The 9,912-nt window shown below is 37.5% G+C and overlaps 1 non-coding gene across 1 annotated transcript; it reads left to right on the forward strand.

The window, feature by feature from the left end:
* Nucleotides 1-286: 286 nt before the first annotated feature.
* Nucleotides 287-390, forward strand: LOC132018861 (U6 spliceosomal RNA). Its single transcript, XR_009404639.1, has one exon. It is a non-coding gene; the product is annotated as a U6 spliceosomal RNA (small nuclear RNA).
* Nucleotides 391-9,912: the final 9,522 nt, after the last annotated feature.

Genomic DNA, 9,912 nt, shown 5'->3' on the forward strand with positions numbered 1-9,912 from the left:
ATCTGAGTCAAGGTACTTTCCTCACAATATACAAGTTAAATATTTGGAGGAATACATAAAACAGATTTCTAATTTTTCAAATCCAAATTTAGCATTCTAAAATTTATCAAGTTGAAATTCCCTGTTATACTGTTGTTCCAAAGCAGAAAGCTTCATATACTCATAAAGATCTTTAGCAGACTAGAATCTATTGAAATGATCTAATTCAGCCCCATATTTGGGGCTGGAGGTCTGTGGATCAGATGAACTGTCAAGGGTCACATAACTAAAAAGTGCCAGTTCAAGACTCCCTTCAGCAGCACAAATACTGAAATGGGAACCATGCAGAGAAGATTAGCATGGCTTCTGCACAAGGATGACATGTCAATCTGTGGAGGATTCCACAAAAAAAAAAGAAGTGCCAGTTCAGAGATAAGAAAGCAACGTTCTTAGCTTCTAGGTTGGTGTCCCCCTCCCAGAGATTACAAAAGATGAGAGTTTTTATCTCCGGTGACAAATGAAGAAAATTTTTTGATTCTTTTACTTAACGATAGTATAGAAACCTATACTTTACTACTATGACCATGAATACAAGTCCTTTCAAGGAGGTATGTGATTTTTAAGGTTTCGTCAGACTCTAAGATGATGGATTTCTAAGAGGCTCTGGTTCACATTTTTTAAGTTGAGTACTATATTTTTGCATACACTAATGTTATAAGATGATGCCAAGTATTTCAAAAAACAAATAGAAATGCAAAGAAGAAAGGGTTAGTCGCCCCCTTCTGATGTTAGTGAGGGTGACGTTCTGTTCATAGATGTGCTGAAGCACATGTTCTAATAACAGTCACCACCCTGCATCCTCAACTTCTTCTCTGAAAACTTCCTTTATCTCCTTTCCTTAGTTCAAACTTGGTTCTACCTTGGATTATTATCACGAACTCACCAATCCCCCAGCCTCAGGGCTGAGGGTGGAATGGTGTCCTTCTCTCTCCTCACTACCATTTTCAGAGTATTTCCCCTTCTTCCTCAGGTCCTATCTCCAGCGTCTGATTGCACATGTAGGTTTCTACAGGCATACAAAGCCAACTGCTTTAGACTCCCATCCCAACATCACCCCACTGCCAAATCTCCTCCATGTCCTGTGCTCACTGTCCCACAAAAAGACACCTGAAGTTTACAACTGCCCACAACAGACACCTGGGAACAATATTGGACCCCTCCATACTTCCCCCAGTTAGAAGTCAGTTTCTGTTGATGTTATCCGTTAAATACATCTCCAGTCTATTTGCTGTTCTCCAAACCTGTTGACTTAACAGTAGTTCTACTCACCATCATCTCCTTCCTGAATTGTGGCCACAGCCTCCCTCGTTAGACTCGGCCCCTTCTGATGTGTTTGGGCTTGATGACAACCATGTGTGAGGTATTTTTTTCTGTCAGCATTCATATTGCCTCCAGGACAGAAACCGAACCTCAGGAAAACCAAACAGTTGGCTCACACAGCACAACTCTCGAGTGTTAGAACCAGATACTCTGACTCCTTACCAGGTAGGGTCTTACTAACTTCTGGGTGCCCTTTTTGCAGGTCTGGAGATATGTGCATTTCTGCAGACCACGCAGTGCAGAACTGAGGCCTCCTCAAGGGTAAAATAATAGAAGGCTCTCAACTTGTAAGCCCTAACTGTAACATAATGTTCTGCTGTTCAAAGGACACATTCTGAGTCACAATAATGGCATTTGGAGACCATCAGTCTACTGCATTGTAACCTTTTGAGAACCATAGCTTTATTGTGTGTAACTTGTTCCTACTTTCCAGCATCTCATTTTATTATCATTATAAATCATGTGCATTTTTTGAGGACTTTAATTTTCAGGTTGCCATAAAAAAAAAAAGAACAACAAAAAGGACCTATTTTTTGGAGTTATAACAACCAGTTGCCCATGAAGTCAAATAAAAAGAAATTATAGTCAATGAAAGAGCATAGTAAATATCTTAACTATTCTTGATTACTCTTTCCCAAGATTAGAATCATTTCACAATATGACAGAATGTTAAGCAAAGTAAAAATATGTATATTGGCTCACATACAGGGCCCTGCCTGTCTTTGTAAGTCCAGATGGCTACTGATCACATTTTAAGGTCAGTGGAAAGTAATCTCAAGTTTCACCTGACTTAAGCTGAAGAGAATAAACAGAACAATGAGTAAGTAGAAGGAAACTATGAAATATGAAGGTTTGGAGGAGGGGTTTACTGAGATGACTTTGAAGGGTAGAGAATGACAGGAACTAGTTTTCACTTGTCCAAGGTTGGTTTTCATTCTGCATAATGCAGGTTTCTTGTAACTTGATCTGTATTCAGTCATTTTTCTATCAATATATATTATCATTTTGACTTAATGCCCCACTCTCTTTATAAATTAGAAAATACCTGGGCTCCATATTGGGTCTCTATGGGAGAATAGCAATTTAATATAGCAGTAGGCTGTGTTGCAAAGCTGCCCGGAGAGTTCGGTTGACTGTGAAAATTCAAGAAGTGAGTACATGGTCAAAGGGGGTCTCAGATATCTCATGGATGATAACAGCCTACACTGAGCCTTATTCAAGTTTCTAGACATATTAGTGACCAAGAACCTAAGGATGGTAATTTTGGAAACCTATCCACGATTTGATAAAATGTGCCATATTTTCATTCCCATTAAATGTTTCATATATTTAGTGCCTGCGGTAAAGCATCTCTCAAGTGTTCTACAGATACTTATGAATACTTATGTGAGAATAAAATGTAAAAGTGGCTTATTGTTCTAGAGAGTTCCTCTTGGTGGTTAGTATTGTGGGAATTTCACAAGAAATTTTCATTCTGGCCATCCATGTGTTGGTATATTCTTTCCCAAATGTTGGTTTACCATAATAGAAACAGTCCAGATATTGTCTCAGGGAGAAGTTTGGCATAATATACAGTGTATCTATAAACAATCCAGAGCCAGTGACACAAATTACAAAACTGCCTTTGGATGTTTATTGCCCATGGCACCTATGATTGTATGAAGAAAATTAGAGGGAACATAATAATAGTTTTAAAATACCATTATATGTGTTGAGGTAATTGGAGACATAGCTGGTGTCACAGACAAAATTGTAAAATCATTAGTATACATAATGGTTTATTTTCTTTTTCTCTCTCTCTCTTTTTTTTTCCATAATGGTTTAAAGAAGTGATTTTGACCAGGAGGATTGAAGGGTTATTTTGTTTAAATATAGTTTTGATTCAAGACTGGAAAATGCCATTGCTTTTACCTACACTCACTGGAAGTTACTTGGATTGATTGTTTTTATCTTCATGTGAGAATATGATTATGTTGGATATAATCTTATTTTAGAAGTTTTAGGTTAGAAAAGAAGAGACAACATATTACCGACTGTTGCTTTAAGGCCGACTTTTTTTTTTTTTTACTTAGTTTAATCCTGAAACATATTAAAATTTACATTAAAATAAATCAAGATCTTAGCAAACTGAGAATAGAAAAGAACATGTTCAACTTGATAAAAAAAAATCTACAAAAAGCCTATAGCTAACATTGTACTTGGTGGTGAGAAAGTAGATGTTTCCCCACTAAGCTCAGGGGCAAGGCAAGGATGTCCTTCTCACTCTCCTTTTCAACATTGTGCTGTGAGTCCTTGTTAAGAACAATAAAAAAATCAAAGAATTTTAAAAAGAGACTCAAAGGTATACCATTTAAGAGGGAAGAAATAAAACTCATTGTCCATAGATGACAGGGTTGTCTATGTAGAAAATCCTAAAGAATAACAAAATTTCCCAGAATTAATTAGCAATTATAGCAAGGTTACAAGATTCATTGTTAATGAACAAAAGGCATTTACTTTCATATATACCAACAATGAACAATTGGAATTTGAAACTGAAAACACAATACCATTTACATTAACACAGAAGAAGAAAAGGAAAATAGGTGTGACAAAATGTATCTAAGATCTGTAAGAAGATAACTAGAAAATTGTGATGAACAAAACCAAAGGTTTTTTTTTTAAAGATTTTTAATTATTTGTTTGTCAGAAAGAGAGAGAGAGCACAAGCAGGGGGAATGGCAGGCAGAGAAGCAGGATCCCCACTGAGCAAGGAGCCCGATATGAGACTCAATCCCAGGATTCTGGGATCATGACTTGAGCTAAAGGCAGATGCTAAATGACTGAGCCACCGAGGTGTCCCAAAATCAAAGATTTAAATAAATAGATATTCCATGTAGATGGATTGGAAAACTCAGTATTATTGTTTCTTTTTCCTGAGTTGATCTATAGATCCAATGCAAGACCAGTTGAAATCTGTTATTTTGTAGATATTGACAAACTGATGCTAAAGTTTATGTAAAAAGGCGAAAGGCCCAGAATGCCAGTAAAATATTGAAGGAGAAATACAAAGTTGGAGGATTAACACAACTAAACTTTAAGATTTTCAACAAATGTTGCTGGAACAATTAGATATCCATATGTAAGAAAAAAAAAAAGGATTTTAGACACAGAGCTTCACAAAAACTAACTCAAAATAGATCATAGAACTAGATGTAAAAGGAAAAGCTATAAAACCTTCAGAAGATAACATAGGAGAAATCTAGGTGATCATAGCTTTGGTGATGACTTTTTAAATATTGCACCAAGGCATGGTCCATAAAAGAAACAAACAAACAAACAAACAAACAAACAGAAGTTGGACTTCATGAACATTAAAAACTTCTGCTCTATAAAAGATTTTTAAAGAGAATTCAAAGATAAATCACCAACTGGGAAAAATTCTTCACAAAACATATATTTGATAAAGGGCTGGTATCCAAAATATACAAAGAACTTTAAAATTCAATAATAAGAAAACCAACAGTTTAATTTTTAAAATGAGCAGAAGATCTGAGCAAACACTTCACTAAAGAAGATAAACAGGGAGATTACCAACATCATTTGTCATTTAGGGAATTATAAATTAAAACAATGAGCTACCACCATCTACTATCAGAATGGTTAAAATTCAAAACACATTAACATCAAATGCTGATGAGGATGTGGAGAACAGGTGATGGAGATGCAAAATAATACAACCTCCTTGGAAGATAGTTCAGCAGTTCCTTAGAAAACTAAACACAGTGGTAATCATATGATTCAGCAATTGTGCTTTTCATTATTTACACAAAAGAGTTGAAAATTTATGTCTACGCATAAGCCTACACATGAATACTTATGGCAGCTTTTTTCATAGTTGCGAAAACTTAGAAGTGCTAAGATCGTTTAGTAGGTGAATGTATAAATAAACTGGTATAGCCAGTTAATAAAATATTGTGTAGTGATAGGAAGAAATGAGCTATCTGGCTACAAAAGATATAAAAATGCTTATCATAAGAAAAAGAAACCAACTTAAAAAGGTTGCGTACTGCATGATTACAGCCATAAGATATTCTGGAAAAGGAAAAGCTACACAGACAGAACAAAGATCATGGTATTTTAGGGGCTCAAGGAGAGGGAGGGAGGGATGAATACGCAGAGTACAGAGGATTTTTAGGGCAGTGAAACTCATCTGTGTGATACTGTATTGGTGGATACATGTTCTTTAAACACTTTTCCAAACCCATAGAATGTACAACACAAGGAGTGAATGCTAATATAAACTTTGGACTTCAGTTAGTAATGATGTATGAATAATGCATCAATTGTAACAAATGTAGCATGCTAATGGAAGATGTTAATAACAGGGGAAACTACTTTCTGCTCAATTTCCTATTAACCTAAAAAGAAAGAGTGAGAAATTACTTTTTATTTGAAGATGCATAATGTAATTTTTGAATATTATATATTGTTTCTTTTTAAAAAAACAACCTTATTGAGGTAAAATTGACATACAATGCTTAATTGTATAATTAGCATAAGTATAATCTGATGAGTTTGGACATATCAAACACCCATCATACCATCACCATCGTCAAAGTAATAGACCTATCCAATGCTTCCCAGATCTTCCTTGTGTTCTAAATTTTTTTGTGTGTACAGTAAGAACACTTGACATGAAATCTGACTTCTTACTAGGTTTTGAAGTGCACAATACCATGTTGTTAACTACGTTGGGCACTATGATGTACAGCAGGTTTCTGGAACATATTCATTTATTTATTTAAAACAATTTTTAAAAGATTTTAAATTTATTTGTCAGAGAGAGTGAGAGCACAGGCAAAGGCAGGCAAAGACATAGAGAGAAGCAGGATCCCTGCAGGACAAGGAGCCCAATGTGGGACTCGATCCCAGGATCCTGGGATCATGGCCTGAGCCACCCAGGCATCCCTGGGACTTACTCATTTAACATAACTGAAACTTTATACTATGGAACAGTGCCCTGTTGTTGTCCAAAATATATAAGGAACTCCTACAACTCCACAGCAAAAACAGCACAGAACAAAACAAATGGAACCTATGGAGTGGGAAAAAATATTCACAAACCATATATCAGATATGCATCAGACCCTTCACAAAATCTTGTTCTATGGATTATTGATTGATTTTTCCTTTTGACTGAAATAGCCAAAAAAGCCCTCAAACATTGTAGTGAACTCAAAAAAGTAGCAGAGGATCACTATCTAATTCAATCTTGCCTTTTTATATGATTCAACATCAAAATGCAATTGTAATGATAACCTTATTTAGTTTAGTAAAGTGAAGATAGGAGTTTGGAATGATCTTGATTGGGAGAGTAACAAAACAATTCGGGTCCAGTTCTGGTTCAACTAAATTGCCATTTCAAATCAATTTTCTAGTCTTACTGTAATTGAGTTTGACTGACCACATGCAGTTTTTGCTGTATGCGCTTTGCAAAGAACCAGGATAAATACCAAAAGGAGCTGGTGCATCTCAGCTGTTACAGTTCAAGTTCAGTTGAAACACACACAATAAGCTTTCCATCTTTTCATAATAGTTTCTAATGCCTGTATGCATTTTGTTATAATTAGCCAGCCATTTGGAAATTGTCATGTAACTTCTCCTTTATCTTAATGAAATTTAGAGAATCCAAATAGCCAGTTTTCACATGTCTTCTCTATCTTCTGAAACTTCTCTCAATGATTCTTAGATTTCTGTGATAGGTTTTTTAATCAAGTGCAGAATTTCTATCATATGTTTGCTAGCAATTGAGTCAGAGCTGCCTAAGAAAATGGGATTTTTCAGAGAGTCCTTGTGATATCATGTTTTATTTCATTAATCATCAAAATCAATAATAAATTCATAAAATTCAGTCATTCAACACTGGGATTTTTGTTTCCCTTTTAATAAAAGACATCTGGTCTTTTAGTTTCTACATAGTAAATATGTGATTCTTAGGAGTTACACTTCTTTATTGTTCTTTGAAGAATGTCCTATAATACTTTTATCAACCTATTTACTCATCAATTTACTCATCCACACTCAAATAGAGTAATCCCTAAATGTCACATGTCATGGGTTGTTTTAAAGGACTTAAAAAACTTAGAATCCATGGTTGATAAAGCATATGAGACAAACCACCCTATACATAAACCAAAGCAATCTTATAAAGTTGTTTTGGCAGTCCTGTAACACACATGTGAACCTTTGAATCAAAGTAATTGACACTTTCTGTGTTACTAATTTTTTTTTATTTCATGTGAAATTCTCAAAAAAGAATTTATAATGTTGGAACTAAAAACTGAGCAAGTACATATGTATGGAACTGTGATCCTCTTAGTATATTTTTAAACTATGAAGAATCTTCCCACCTGTGAAAACAGGTCATTTTGTTTTCATTCACACTTTCCTATGAGCTGAGATCTTATTATCAAAGCATACGGCACATTTCCATTTATGTAAAATTGAATATGTATTCACATGTAGTTTACACTTACCCACATATTCCATTTTAAGTGAGTTTCTAATACGTTCATTAAAAGGATTGGCAGTTTTTAGAGACAATTGTACTTAAGCTTTGAATAAATTTCAAACGCTGGACTTTCGGATTCTAAGCGTAGGAGTTAGGAACGTCCACTGGGTGGCAGGAGCGGACCAGAGACGTTCGCAAACAGCCCTCCTCCCCGAACCGGCCCCCCGCCCTGGGCCTGCGCCCGCAATGCCAAGGTGATGCTGGCGAGCAGAACATGCTGATGCTCCGAAGGAGGACATTTGCTGACCAGTTATTTTCTTCAGCTGTGTCCATGGGTGGGCACCGCGCCGCCGTGCACTCCCACCTGCTCTCTCTGGTGGTGAGCAAGGCACATTTGCCAGATGCCTGCTGGAGTGAGACCCTTCTACGCCAGCCTCTCCGGCTACTAGGGCTTTCTCTGAGGGAGGCTGCTGAGGCGGCTGTGTGGGAAGGAAATACTCCGTTCTCAGAATTACTGGTCCCCTGGAGAGTGAAAGCGTCCAGAGTCTCCTCGAGGGGTCCTGTTTTGTTGATATTAATTGCACAGTTGAAGTTTTGGATTCTACTTAGCCATTTAAGGAAGTATTAAGAAACCAAAGAATGCCAATTTGCTTTTGTTTGTAATCCTTTGAAACAGAAGTGGGGGCGGGGGGAGCGGGCAACAGACAAGGAAATACTTAACTTTGAAGAGAACACAGAGACCGAATTCATTTCCTTCTCCCTTGACATCTAAGGCGACAAACCACCATAAAGCAGTGGTTTGTGTCACTGGCATTCGGGAGCGGACTGGGGGTGTCTCCAGTGGAGGGTGCTGCCAAGCTGCGGGCCAACTCGAGGGAGCTTGGATGGATCAAAGACGCGACAGGCTCGAAAGCAGGGCTTCCTACACGGCAACGTGCACGGGAATCCCCTGGAGGTCCTGCTAAAGTGCAGATGCTCCATCAGTGGACGTGCGGTGTCTGTGGTTAAACTGTCACCGGCTCTCAGCTCCAAACCCACCCTTTCAGGCTCTGCCGGGAGCTGCAGGGTTTGGACTCGGCAACCGCCCTTGTGCTTTGCCGGCGGGCTCCGCGCTAGGCTTTCCCCGATGGGGCGCTAGGGGGCGACTGCGAAGCCGGAGGACGGAGGACGACCCGCCCGCTTGTGGCCCAGTGGGCATGCCCCGTGCAATGCTCCTTCCATCCCGCAACAGCAGTCCCTCCCACTTGAGGCAACTTCCAGTTTTCAGCTTTTCCAACACTGTCAAGATGAACTTCATTATGCCCCTTAGGCACACTGGGCCAAGCAACGCCCCTGTCAGGGATTCCAACCTCTTTCCTTTCTTTCCTGACCCCAATGGTGGGAGCTGCTCTCTGCCATTATCATCACCCTAATAGTAGAGCTTTATTTTTACTCTTTCAATGACCTAGTTGATTACTTTAATAACTTTACTTGATTACTAATTTTAAAACATTTTTTTATTAAATTAAAAAAATTATAAACATATAATGTATTTTTATCCCCAGTAATTTTAAAACATTTTTAATTGAAGTGTAGTTGACATACACTATTATGTCAGTCTCAGGTTTATAACCCAGTCCTTCAACATTTATATACCTCGTGAAGGGATCACCACTAAGTCTAGCTATTACCCGTCATCATACAAAGTTGCTACAATAGTAACTGTATCCCTACTGCAGTACAGTAGGTTCTGCGGTTTAATTATTTTCTGACTGGAAGTTTGTACCTTTTAATCTCCTTTTTGTCTATTTTTCCCATTCTGCCCCCATAATCCCCTACCCTCTGATAATCTCCAGATTATTCTCTATCTATGAGTTTGTTTCTATTTTGTTTTGTTTACTTGTTTTGTTGTTAAGATTCTGCATTTAAGTGAAGTCATATGGTAATTTTTTTTCTGTCTGATTTATTTCACTTAGCAGAATACCCTTCAGATACATCCATGTTGTTGCGAATGGCAAGATTTTATTCTTCTTTTTACGGCCGAGTAATATTCTGTGGTATGTGTGTATGTGTATGTGTCA

The sequence above is a fragment of the Mustela nigripes genome, chromosome 5 (genome assembly GCF_022355385.1).
Source record: "Mustela nigripes isolate SB6536 chromosome 5, MUSNIG.SB6536, whole genome shotgun sequence".
NCBI classification, from domain to species: domain Eukaryota; kingdom Metazoa; phylum Chordata; class Mammalia; order Carnivora; family Mustelidae; genus Mustela; species Mustela nigripes.